Source organism: Adiantum capillus-veneris, chromosome 17, assembly GCF_014529385.1.
Source record: "Adiantum capillus-veneris isolate H3 chromosome 17, ASM1452938v2, whole genome shotgun sequence".
In the NCBI taxonomy this organism is placed as follows: domain Eukaryota; kingdom Viridiplantae; phylum Streptophyta; class Polypodiopsida; order Polypodiales; family Pteridaceae; genus Adiantum; species Adiantum capillus-veneris.
Genome location: NC_140947.1, coordinates 83,617,075 through 83,630,664, shown reverse-complemented (window position 1 = coordinate 83,630,664; position 13,590 = coordinate 83,617,075). Strand labels below are relative to the sequence as shown.

Sequence of the window (13,590 nt, the reverse complement as noted above, 5' to 3'; positions counted from 1 at the left end):
ACAATCCAACAACAAAATTTTGTGATAAGGATGGCTATGATGTGTTACCCTATTACATGGTAAGCGTTGTACCAGGAGAAAAAGAGAAGGTAGAACCACCAAAACAAGAAGAGTTTTATAACTCCTCTGAACATCTGGAATAAATGATGAAGTAGATAATGAGTGTTTAGACACCTCAAGTGAGCGTGGAAATGAAACCGAGAATATCAAGTTTTATGATTTTGCTAATCAACATCCTAGATGCTAGGAACGCTATAGGAGGAAACAAGCAGGAAACAAAGCGAGAGAGAACCTGATGCCCGTGATAAAATGTAAAAATCCCTATTTGATGCTTGTAAAAGCAGAGGATTGTGTGAAAGATCAAATATTAGGAAGATTCTCAAAAGACCGAAAAGAAAGAACGCGAGAGGAAATAAAACAAGTACAAAAAGCTAAAATAGAAACAAAATCACAAAAATTTTAAAAATAAAACAAAGAAACAACAAAAGACCAAGAGTGGACGAAACTGGAGCGTAAACAGAAATACCAAGAACGGAAACGGTCTTTAAGAGATTTATTTGCTAACACAACTTCTCAAGAAGTATAAAGATGTATTTGCTTGGTCCTATAAAGACCTCAAAGGAGTTGATCCATCGATATGCCAACATACAATTCCTTTGAAATCGGATGTAAAACCTAGCAAACAACGTCTTATACATATAATGACACATTTGCTAAACGAATCAAAGAGGAGATTGATAAGTTGATGGAAGCCGAATTCATCTATGAAATCAAACATATAGATTGGGTGTCACCCATTGTGGTAGTTCCCAAAAAGAATGGAAAACTGCGAGTGTGTGTAAACCTCAAAAAGGTAAATTCAGCCACCATAAGGGATAATTATCCCTTGCCAATCACAGAACATGTACTTGAGCGGGTGGCCGGGAAACGGGCTTATTCCTTTTTGGATGGGTTTTCAGGATACAACCAACTGGCAATAGCAAGGGACGATCAACACAAAACAGAATTTGCCACAGAATTGGGAATTTATGCGTATCGAGTTATGCCGTTTGGCTTAACTAATGCCCCAGCCACTTTCCAAAGGTTAATGACGCACGCATTCAAGGAATACCTAAGAATATTCTCAGAAATTTACATGGATGATCTTTGTGTACACTCTCTTCTACGAGAGGAGCATATTGACCATTTGCAAAAGGTTTTTGAAAAATGAAGGACATATCGAATCTGTCTTAACCCGAAAAAGTGTGTATTCATGGTTAAGCAAGGCCACATCTTAGGACACATTGTCTCAAGAAATGGCATAACCACAGACTTAGACAAAGTCAAAGTCATTGTAGACCTACCCAGGCCTACTAATGCGAAACAAGTGCAATCCTTCATGGGACACTACGGATATTATCGAAGATTCATATACATGTATGCGGTTATCGCACAACCTCTGTATCATTTTCTAGTCAATTTCAATTGGACCGAGGAGTGTGAAACTTCATTCCAAAAGCTGAAGGAAAACATAATATCAGCACCTGTACTGAGGGAACCAGATTGGGAAAAGATATTCCATGTTCACATTGATGCTTCAGCATATGCCATTGGAAGTATTTTGGCTCAACCTGGAGATGGAACAATGGATTTTCCGGTTTGCTATGCGAGCCGACAGTTAAACAGTGCGGAAAGAACTACAGAACCACTGAGCGGGAAGGGTAAGGAATGATTTATGCTGTAAAGAAATTTCGGCATTATTTGCTTGCAAACAAATTTGTGTTCTTCACAAATCATCAAGCTCTTTTGTATCTGGTAAATAAATCATGCATTACAGGGAGAATCGTACGCTGGTTTATTATATTGCTAGAATTTGACTTCACAGTGGTGGTCAAGAAGGGTAAAACACATCTACGAGCGGATCATCTTTCAAGGATACACAACGAAGAAGCTCCTGAAGGAGTAGATGATGACATACCAGATGCTTATCTTTTCAATATTGAAATGATACCCAAATGGTCTCAGGAAATTGTTAGCATTCTTTCCTTTGGAAGTGAGTTTGATAATACGGAATGCAGATCCAAACAACAAACAATTCGACAAGCAAAAAACTTCCAGTTGATAGCAGGATGGCTGTATCATTTTGGATCGGACCTCATCCTACAATTATGTATAAATCCGGAAGAATTCGAGTGCTACCTTGAAGAGGCACATGTCCAGGATTGTGCATTTCATTGTTCAACAGTGAAAACACACCCGAGACTGAAACAGTTAGGGGTTTATTGGCCAACTATGTATGTGGACACACATTCGTATGTTACCAATTGTACTATATGTAGTGCCAAACAACCAGTGGATCACGCGACTTTGTTTCAGATAAACATAGCACTTGCATGGAGTCAATATATCATTGACTTCTTAACCACCAGGACGTTCCCTGATAACATCACAAGAGCACGGAAAGAAACTATAGAGCTGGAAGCTCATGACGTCCAGTTAATTGGGAACCAACTCTATAAGTGAGGAAAGGACAATCAACTTAGAATCTGTGCAAGTGAAAGCGAATACCTGGTGATTCTAGAACATGCACATAGCGGAATAAGCGGAGGCCATTTTTTGGGCGATAAGACGGCAAAAATTGTCTTAACTGCAGGAATTTGGTGGCCGACATTGCACATGGATGCTGAAGAGTTTGTAAAGCGTTGTGACTCATGTCAACGCACCAATGTGCCAATAAAAAGAGATGAGATGCCTTTACGGCCAATGATGGGAGCAAGAGAATTTGCAAAATGGGGCATTGATTTTGTGGGACCTATATCACCCCCTGCATATCGCACCCATACCCAATATATCATTGTGGCGACGGACTATCTCACAAAATGGGTCGAAGCCAAGGCAGCACAAAAAGCTGATGCACGCACCACTGCACAATTTTTGTATGAGAATGTTTTTGTACGATACGGGTTACCAACAGAAATTGTCAGTGATCGTGGGACACATGTTCTCAATGAAGTCATTGAATATCTGCTAGAGGAATTCATGGTCATACATAGGAAATCTGCTCCATACCATCCACAGGCCAATGGACAAGCTGAAGCCACAAATAAAACACTATGCACGGTTCTCACTAAAATAGTGTCAGAATCAAGAACAAATTGGGATCAGCAGCTACACTCAACACTGTGGGCATACAGGGTAGCTTACAAAACATCAATAGGAACAACACCATACAACATGGTGTTTGGCCTAAATGATATACTATCCATAGAGTTTTTAATTCCAACTCTACGAGTAGCAAAACTCTTAGAATGGACAGGGCATGAGCTCTCTTCAAGAATAGATGATCTTGAAAAGCTAGATGAACTCTGCTTACGAGCTGTAGCTTCAATCTATGCTAAAAAGAGAAGACAAAAAGAATTTTTTGACAAACATGTGCGTACTAAAGAGTTCAAAATAGGTGATTACGTACTTGTTTATACTTTGAAGCAACATGCCAAGAAACTTAAAAAGCGAGGGATGGGACCATTTGTGATTAGTGATCTATCGCAAAGTGGAGCTGTCAAGCTTGCTACATTAGCAGGTGAAGAAATGCCGAACTGGATTAGTGGATGTCGATTGAAGAGATATCATCCACCACTCACACAGGAGATGCTCCAATTCATCAAGGAAAACAATGAATGAAGGAAAAACAAAGAGTACGAGAAGAAGCTCAAGTAGAAGCAAAAGAACGCATTGCAAAAAGAAGACTTCTACGACAACAACAACAAAGTGGACCCCCATTGCGAATCAATGCCATTCGAATGACCAAGTTGGATGAAGAAACAGTGGAGCCAATAATTGCAGTCAAATTGGGCAGCACTCAAGCAAATTTGATCTCTTATGGATTATACCAACAACTCAAACTCACAGGTCAACTTCATCCTACTCCTCAAGTGCTGGAAAGTAGCACACCACAACCGTTGAAAACATTGGGATGGACTATATTGCATGTACAGATACATCAATATATTTACCCACACAAATTCTATGTGGTGGCGGATGAAAGCACACAACACCCAATGATGTTCGGGCAACCTTGGCAAAAAGAGTACAATGTGCAGATAGATTGGAATGCAAGGGCCGTCAAAATTCAGCATGCTCATGAACAACAGGTGATAGCCTTTGCTCAGCAATACCAGAATGATCAACTGCAAGCCATGCAATGACTGGAAAAAAAGCCAAAACCTAAAATGCCATCAAGGAACAACCTGATACCCGAGACCAACAATCAGGTAAAAGCCAACCATGCTAATTACACACATATGAAGTCACCGGCCGCAATGCAAAGATCTAGGTTACCAAAACAAGGGAAACAAGTATGGATGCGGAAGGATAGAAATGACATGGCATACAAATAACAATGCAACGAAAGAATTCCAATGAAGCAGATGGTTCAACCAAAAACCAAGGGCCTAAAATAGGTATGGATCCCCAAGAAAATGCTTAGCCATAACCCAAATGTCACTCGCATTTGGATACCAAAACAAAAGCAAAAGGAACTCCCTTCAGTACAAGAAACAACGGAAGGCAAACAACTGCACTTGAAAAAGGAAAACCGACTTATGTGGATGCCAATCAACAACAATCAGTGGCAAACAAGAAAGTGCCAAAACATCTACAAAAACCGGTAGCAACAAAATACCAATGGAAAGCAAAGGCAATACGGTCCATAGCCATTACGGTCCAGCCAATTTTTGACCTAGAAACAACTACGGCTCTATCAACAGTCTCGGCAAATCAATTGCCTTTTGCAAAAATGACAATTAAACAGAGAGTAGTAGAGTTACAGCTGTTACTTGCAAAGAAAACAGGAAACCTCGACAGCGAATGCCAATAAGCATCTTGCTTATTCCCTTCTCTTGCACAGCATTACTTTTTCCATGCATTGACCGAGTATGCATAAAATAGGGCCACATTAATTGGCCAGGCATTAGCACAACTTTTTCAACCTATGCACGGCACGTACTCCGAGGCGATACCTTGTCGTCCGGGAGAACTCCGGCTAGGAGGGGGGGAGGCATTCTCAAATGCGGAACCAATAACAAAAACAACAAAAAAGGGCATGATTTTCGACTATTTTAAGGGTTGTTGTTTGATTACGAAATCTTTTGGAGTAACCCAAGTATAGATGCCCTTATACAGCATGTATCTATAGGTATATGGGGCCAAACGCCAAATCAAGCCCCTAGGTGTGTGTATATAAGTAGAAATAGCCATTTTTCGAGCAAAATATTGGTAAAAGGGAGAAATCCGGCCATAAAAATTGCATGAGAGTGTATATAATGTTTTGCGGTGATGTTGGGCTGCTGCTGCAGTTCTCTCTCCAACATAGGATGAAAATGAGGGTTGCTGCTGCAGTTCTCTCTCCAACTAACTCTTATCTTAGCTACTAGGATGAAAATGTTTTCTAAAGATGACATGTGGAAAGTCTCCCACATGGATTCGGTTTAGCTAAATGCCTAAGAATGGAAAGGGGGGGGGGGGGGGTTAGGGACATTAGTCCACCACTCCATGCCACTCTTAACATAAGATGGAATGTGAGTTTGGATAGAAGACAATGGATGTTCAAATTCGGGACAAGGATATTCAACCTAAGAAATTTGTCTTGCTATGGCTCACCCTCCTAAAGCCATCTGGGGGGAGAGAAGCTTGAAAGCAAAAGTTTCATTGGGAATTTTCCCTAGGTGCAAAAGAGAAGTTGAACCTATTTTCCATCTATTTCTGTCATGTCCTTAGTCAGTAGTTATCCTCTCTCCTCTAAAGTTAGTTCTGAAGACCCGTGACTTAAGGGGCATTCTCTCCTCTTATTGGAACCGTACCAGAGCAAAATTATTGTGGATACTCTGGAAACTGAGAAATAATTATGTATTTGATGAGGCTTACCAAGCTCCCCGTTTGAGTTCTCTATTTGTGGAATTTAATTTGTAGATTTACAAGTTGAAGATCGACCAGATCAGCATCTATTTTATGCGCAACATGATTGCTCAGGATGCAGAAAAGGTCCAGCTCTCCCTGCCTGATGAGGAGCAGGAGTTGCCGATCAACATGCGGAAGCTGCAGGAAATACATATCATGGTGGTCGCCAACAAGGAAGCAATCCAAGAAGCCTATGCTGTTGTGTTCAAAGCTAGGGAATCCATGGAAAAGCTTCAAGACATGATAGAATCACTACATGCTTTTGGAATGTCATAGCTGGAAGCTCATTTACTAGGTCTTTTGTATAAGTGAACCTAGATGGATGATTGGTTAGGTGTCTGGATGGGTTGGTCTCATATACTACTGTTTTGGAATCCACTCGCTTGAGGTGTCATATGTAATTGAGGTGTCATATGTAATGTTGTCTTCATTCTACTATTACTATAAAATTCACTGCTTTGCTGGGAAAAAAAAGCGTGAGCATCCCGGTCAGATTCTGCCTCTCCCACTATTTTTTGAAAATCAGGCACACATACTTGCCTCATTTGTCAGGGTACCTCTGAATGCCAGCCATAGCAGACTTAGGCTTGGCTGAGCTCCCTACCCCCCAAAATGCTACCTGCTTGGACTGCAACAGCAAGGACAAAAGCATTGCTGTTGTATCCAACACTCAATGAAGAAGACACTACAGACACCTCTAGCACTGCAACGAGAGAGAGAGAGAGAGAGAGAGAGAGAGAGAGAGAGAGAGAGAGAGAGAGAGAGAGAGAGAGAGAGAGAGAGAGAGAGAGAGAGAGAGAGAGAGAGAGAGAGAGAGAGAGAGAGAGAGAGAGAGAGAGAGAGAGAGAGAGAGAGAGAGAGAGAGAGAGAGAGAGAGAGAGAGAGAGACTGGTCTACAGACCCAAGAAAGCAAGCACATGTTTGCAAGGCCATGACAGCTTGCAGGGCAGCGACAGGGTATTCTGGGGGGCACAAGGAACTTTTAAAAGCTCCTTACATAGGAAAAAATATATATTCTCCATACACTGTCACTAGTTTGGATACACATAAATAGTGAAAGTCCAAACTAGAGAAAGTGAAGCGTTTCCTATCTATGAAACCAAGCCAATTCCCATTTTCTTCATATACTACTTTTTTTTGTATAGTAAAATTTTTCTATATAGTAAATTATACAGATTTGTGAGAGCTTTACTTCTTCAGAAAATGCAATGGCTTGTCAGGTGCCCTTCCAGCCAACATGGTGGTATGCACGCACCTGCAAGATATTCGGTTCGGGCACAATGAGTTGAGCTCATCCATTCCTGCTGCAATTTTGCTGTGAATTCCTTGACCTTCTTGAGCTTACTGTACAATTTATCCATTTCCAAGAGATGAGAATGCTGCCATAAAGATTGATCGACCTCACGTTGTCAGAACCCGGCGCCTCCAGTCCTCTACCTCAACACCTGCAAAAGGCCCACAATTTGACAACATTGCATCGGCCGCATTCTATTCACCCATCTACCTCTCAATAAAGATATTATACTAACTGTATAATCTTCTCCATATCCCTCCCTTGTGCTAGTGGGGCTCCCGCCCATGCACATGCGACTCTACCGTCTTTTCTTATGCTCTCATTGTCGTCTTTCTGGCCCTCTTTTGACCTCACGCTCTTGGATATCCGCTCCTCCTTGGCATAATCTTACTTTGAAGTATTGCTGGACTCTTGGACGGAGATGCCACAATGCCAGACTCTTTCTCATATCCTTCTTCCCCATTGCTATACATCCTCCACCATGTGGGCACACTTATCAGGCCCTGTAAGCTCTCATAATCATCATTGAGACTTGATTGCTTGCTCCCACTCTTCTAAATTGGCAGCACCCAGCTTTGACAAATAGATGTCTGAGAAGTGAGCGTGCTTGAACTCCCGAAAAACATCTAAACCGCATCACAATCGTTCCCATCTAAGCTTCCTATGGCTCTTACCCACAGACTCCATACAGTGATCATTGTAGCTCCGTACGCTCACATCACCATCATGATCATCATTGTCTGATGATATAGTGCTGACATCCTTGAAAACCTTGGACTTGTTTGATGTCTTAGTAGATGCTCCCCAAGTGTTAAAGCTTCTTGAACAACATTTACATTGGTTATCGTAGGATCTGTCAATGAATGCCCTACGTATGCCAGTTTTGGGAGACGAAGAACTCGTGTTTAGACCTGATTTGATACTTTTAAAAAGCAAAGACTTGGCACAGTTGTGGTCATCACATGTGACCTTTGCTTTTGAATGATGGAGAAAAGCAATGGTTGACATGAAAACTCTCTCTGTTTGAGCTTTTCTTGCTACCATTACATATACTTGAATGCAAGTTCCTATAAGTACCCTTATTCTTGGACAATGATGGATGTTGCCTTCAAGCAGGTAAAACAAATTTTGAATGAGCCTCACTATAGAATGGAGACAAATTTGTAATGTATTTATGAAAGTAGAAAGCTTGCTTGGAAGCCTGTCTTCTATGCTTATCGATGGACCCATATATTTCCAGCAATGCCTTGCTTCAATGGCTTCTGCAACTCTCCAATTCACCATCACTAAATGCAGAATCATTCAAACAAAACTTGTAGAAACCTGCATTGGCATTATGTGCCCATGGACTTCGACTCCTGTTGAAAGCTTGATTTAGACGTGTTGTATCCAAGAACAAAGATTAGACACACTCCTCCTATGCCTGAGAAAATCATCACCCTCTTATCTTTTTGCATTGAGTGAATTGACACCCTGTGCTTGCATGCTATGGACTTCATCAGCTAATGGTGAATAAAGCATGGAAAGGCCGTGATCCATGAGGGCCACCTTCAATTTCTCGATCGACGACACCTTTTGCTCCCCCCATTGACACAGATGATCAAAACTAAATGTTGGCATCAAAATGACCATACTCTTCCAATGCATGTGGGAATTTTCCTCTTACATTCTTCTGCCATATTCTTTGCTTCGATGACACATCTTTGCGGGCCTTTTGCAACTTTCGTCGCTAAAAAGTGACCGTTGTTCGTATATTTTCCATAGCAATTTTTTTCCACACCAAATCACTACCTGAAACAATTGCAAAATACAATTTCATAATTAATGTCCAAATACAATTTCATAATTAGGGCCAATACTAGCTGTTATGTAAACACCACGACCTACCTGTTTCTTCAATGGTTAAATCAAGAGATGGGAGAAGGTGGACCGTGGTGAAGAAAGGCCTAGGGAGTCAGAGTTGAAGGAACGCCTGAAGCTAATAGCAAGAGTGCCGATGGAGGCAACGATCACAAATCCACCCGGTGTAGTAGAGAGACAGGCATTTCAAAACTCTAGGTAATTTTGCATGCACCTTCTGTTCCTTCTGGATGTGCCTCAATTACGTACTTGCAACTTGTTGAATGGGGGCTCCCCTCACATCTCAAAATTTTACCCCTTCGCTTCCCTTCAAGAGGATCCCAGCAGCATGCAACAATCACCCTTCATACTCTTTGCTCTTCTAGCTTCCCAAGCTTCCCTCCTTTGTACTACCAACATATTACACAAGAATCTCACTGGCCCCATTCTCTCCGAGGTGGGCAATCTCACAAGGGCCTAGATCCACATAAGATTTTCTCTATATAGTCAAATAGTTAAATAATTCCTACTTCATATAGACTTTCTCTAGATTGTCAAATAAGCAATCCACTATTAGGGTCAATATTTATGATTATCCAAGAAATCAAATTATCGTTAATGATTGGATTGTATCCACGTTGAGCACAAACAAACCTTACATGTCATTAGAAGCAGAAGTCTTCAAAAACAAGAAGTTGAACATCCTTTGCACTCAGAGGAGTGCATCCATAAACCTAACATGTCTGTTGTTGCAACAAAAAATCTGCAAAGTACTAAAGAGAAAGAAGTTGAACATCTTTTGCACTCAAAGGAGTGAAACACTTCACTACTATCTTCTTCATGTCTATGAGCCATGATGAGATAAGTTTAATCATTGTATGGCTATTAGGACTCTTTGAATCCTTGCAAAAGCTATAAAAAGTCTTTTCTTCCTTCTTCAAACTTTCGGAGTGAAAAGTACATATCATGTACACTCTTTTTTTGCATGTAGACCAGCATGATGGTTTCCATATCTTGCTCATTATAGAAATGCACCTATGCCAACAAATATACGATTGTTATAAGATGGAGTTTTAATTCTAGCGACATTACGTGTGCAAAAAGAATCGAAACCACACATTACTACATTTTACTTACATTCAATATCTCATCACCACCGTTCTTTGCATCGTTTACACGCTTGCATGCAACCTAGTGTCAAAATTAGAGCAAGCCTAGTCAATGTTCAAACTTATTCATTGCCAAATATAGATATTGTATCTTTTTTTTTAAAGACAAGGTTTTGCGAGTATGATCAAGCTCACAAAGCAACTTCATTTTCTTAGTCATCTATCCAAAAAAATATGAACTATGAAGTGGAAACAACAACGTAATTTAGCTTCTACCTAACACGTAAAAGGATAAGCACATAACCGTATGTTTACCTTCCTCTTCCTAGAGGTGTTTCTTGCACATGAGATTTCATGAAATAAGACAACCCAAGAATCCTTCTACATGACTATGCAACCAAAGACATTAAAACATAAAAATCTAAATAATCTAAAACATTTCTAGCATAACTCTAAGTAAAAATACCTCATCACGTTCAGGGAATTCATCCAACAAGGGAAGATCTTTCTTTGCTTGGACCCTCTTAGATTGACCACTGTGTAAAAGTTCTGTATAGGACAATGGTAAATCACCACCCAATGCATCCACATCCTGTAACTCCAAATTTACACAACTTTCCATGGCATGAAATAAGTTTGCACTTAAGAGTATACATGATGACACACCTCTTCTTTGTAACTTTGAAGGCCATCAAATCTCTTCATTTCCATTAAGAATTTGTCAATCTAAACCATAAGAAAGACAAATTACTTCAAAAAATAATGCAAATAATATATAAAGAACAAAAGTGAGTAGAACTTACCTCTAATAGGCCATCAAAGAGTGTGTACTCTTGCTTTCCTTTATCAAGATACTCATGCTATTTAGAAGTAAAAAGAAAACATTTTATTTACATATACTAAACAAAAAGTGAACAAGTGGTTTGCAATAGTACCTCAATATTAATATCAATTCCTTGTTTCCTCTCAATATCTTTACATAATGTAATGTCACCCAACTACAATGATTTAAAAAACTCAATTAAATTCACCAGGCTTGCCAAAAAACACGCTCGTATTTAAATCAAAGTGACTACCTCTTGTTGAGGCAGCACATTGTTTTCTTCCTCTTTGAGATTGACATTCTTCTCTTCCCTTGACAAAACTTCCTGTTTAAGCAAGAACATCAGTAAGTCTAATGTACCTTACTTGAACTAAATAAGATAGGTACAGAGAGATTATTGAATTTACCTTAATTTTTTTGTACTTTTTCTTTGATTACTTTGCAGCCACCACCCACTTATATATGTCTTCGGCATGCCACTTATAGCTAGCCCCACAAAAAGCCATTGGCTTGATCTTGGAATAATTCTTATGGATTATTTCCATAATATCATCTTTTCCCTTTTGATTATGACGTAAGTCAGAGGGCAAAGAGACATTATGGAACCATCGACACACAATGCGATAATTATCAAGCATTATGGCATGATACTGTGGTGGGAACTTCTTGTCTAGAAGCTCTTTTCCATAAAGCTTGTTTGGATCTCTATCTTTTCCTTTTGGTGGATAGAAAATATAATCATATGGCGGAGCTCTAACACTTACAGTATCAAAACTTGATGGTATCCTTAAACAAGTTTATTTTATAAAGGTCAGCATGTATCTATGAAGAAATCATGTCAAATTTACATAAAGCATTAATGAAATTTACCATCTTCATCTATATGGGAATCAACATGACCTAATGACACTATGAAATTACAACTTTTTTGATTTTTAGCTCAAAACATTGCAAAGATAAAACCCATCTACATCTTAGAAGAGTTTACATAATAGATCCTTTATACCAAAATGTGCAAGTATTATAATAACTATGTACCTTGGTTTGTGCACTCGTTGCTTTTGATACCATGGCCTCTAAGAACTCCAACATTTGTGAGTTATTCACCATAGCTTTAAAGTTCTCCAAGGTGATTCCAGCCATGGTGAAGCTATACAATGAAACAACCCACTTTCATATAAAGCTATCAAGAAAAAAAATAAAAACGTAAGTATTTGGAATGGAGCTATAATTTTTACCTCCTAGATAGTCATGACTGCCAAAGCACATGCACAGCTTTAAGTAATCCATCAATAATCATTATCCTTCTTTGTAAAACTACCCAAGTCTCATTTGTACTCACGCATAACCACCAAGTCTTCCACTCTTCATTTTCTTTCACAACCTTCCATCACTTTTCTCTAGAGTGCACCACAAATTGTTTGAGCCATGCAACTTTTACCTATTTGTGGTCATGATTAGTTGCTCTAACAACATCATATTGGAGCTCAATAGAAGAGCAAAACACAGTAAGATCTGGCTTCATGAGAATTATTTCATTCTCCTCAATCCAAGGTGGAATAGAGCCAACACACCCAGTCTCAATCAATCGTTATCTGAGCTCCAAGTGCTTTCTCTCATATGCAATAATATGATTTCCATGATAGAATGGAATAAACTTGTGAAGCAATCACTCTATAGGCCTTATGCAATACCATGAATAAGGCATAGGTATTTTTCATAGGATACTCATACCTGTAGTGCCATCTATTTGCAAAATCTTTTTGTCTTCAATTGAAGTGATCATATGGTGATAGTAATTACCTCCAAAGAAGATCCTTAAATCTCCATTATGATCCACTATAAAGAAATTTTGAATGCAAGCCTTCCAATGTCCCACAGATAGTGCAGGAGTATGCTCTCTATCACAGGAGACAACCACGTGGTCTCCAGCCTTGTACACTTCTCCTCTTAAAAAGACCTTATCATGTTTCAAAACTTGTGTTATGTCTATCTCTAGATGTTCAGCAAATAATTTCCTCTCTTCAACATTAGCATCTCTGTAACAGGATTTTCTCCCACCTATCACAATCCCTTTCTTCACAAGCATGTTTGTATAGGAAGAGACCACTTTCAATCTTGTAAAAGAAGCCCATAAATATTTAGCTTTTTGTGTAGAAGATACTTTTAAAATACTGTTACCATGCCAAGAGAAACATTGTAGTAAGTTCTCATTGTCAACAAAGTGGCCCTTAGGTGCTATAAGACTCTGATGAAGATTTGTGTGTATCCTTTGAGTCGGCATTAGTCTATCTTTCTCTAACTAAGCATGCCTGAATACCCATGTAAATAGTAGTCGCCTGTAATAATTCACTAAGTACATCTCATCTTCCTTATGATTTTCTCTCACTCGGACGTAGGTAGGAACCAAATAACTCTTTCGTTCAAACTCTCCATGAGGCAAGGAGTGTTCTCACCACATCTATAGCTTGGATTGACCATCCATGCTCCCTTGTGTAGCTATAAAAGGCGTGAGAAATCTCTATGAGAAGAAGTCCTATGTCAAAAAGATCCTTAGGCACTTCCTTGATAGTACATAGCACATATGGCAA

The 13,590-nt window shown here is 39.5% G+C and overlaps 2 pseudogenes; both read right to left on the bottom strand.

Annotated features, from left to right (window-relative positions):
* Positions 1-7,335: 7,335 nt before the first annotated feature.
* LOC147437590 (uncharacterized) lies at positions 7,336-7,915 on the bottom strand (annotated as a pseudogene).
* Positions 7,916-9,840: 1,925 nt separating this feature from the next.
* On the bottom strand, positions 9,841-12,142 carry LOC147437589 (uncharacterized; annotated as a pseudogene).
* Positions 12,143-13,590: the final 1,448 nt, after the last annotated feature.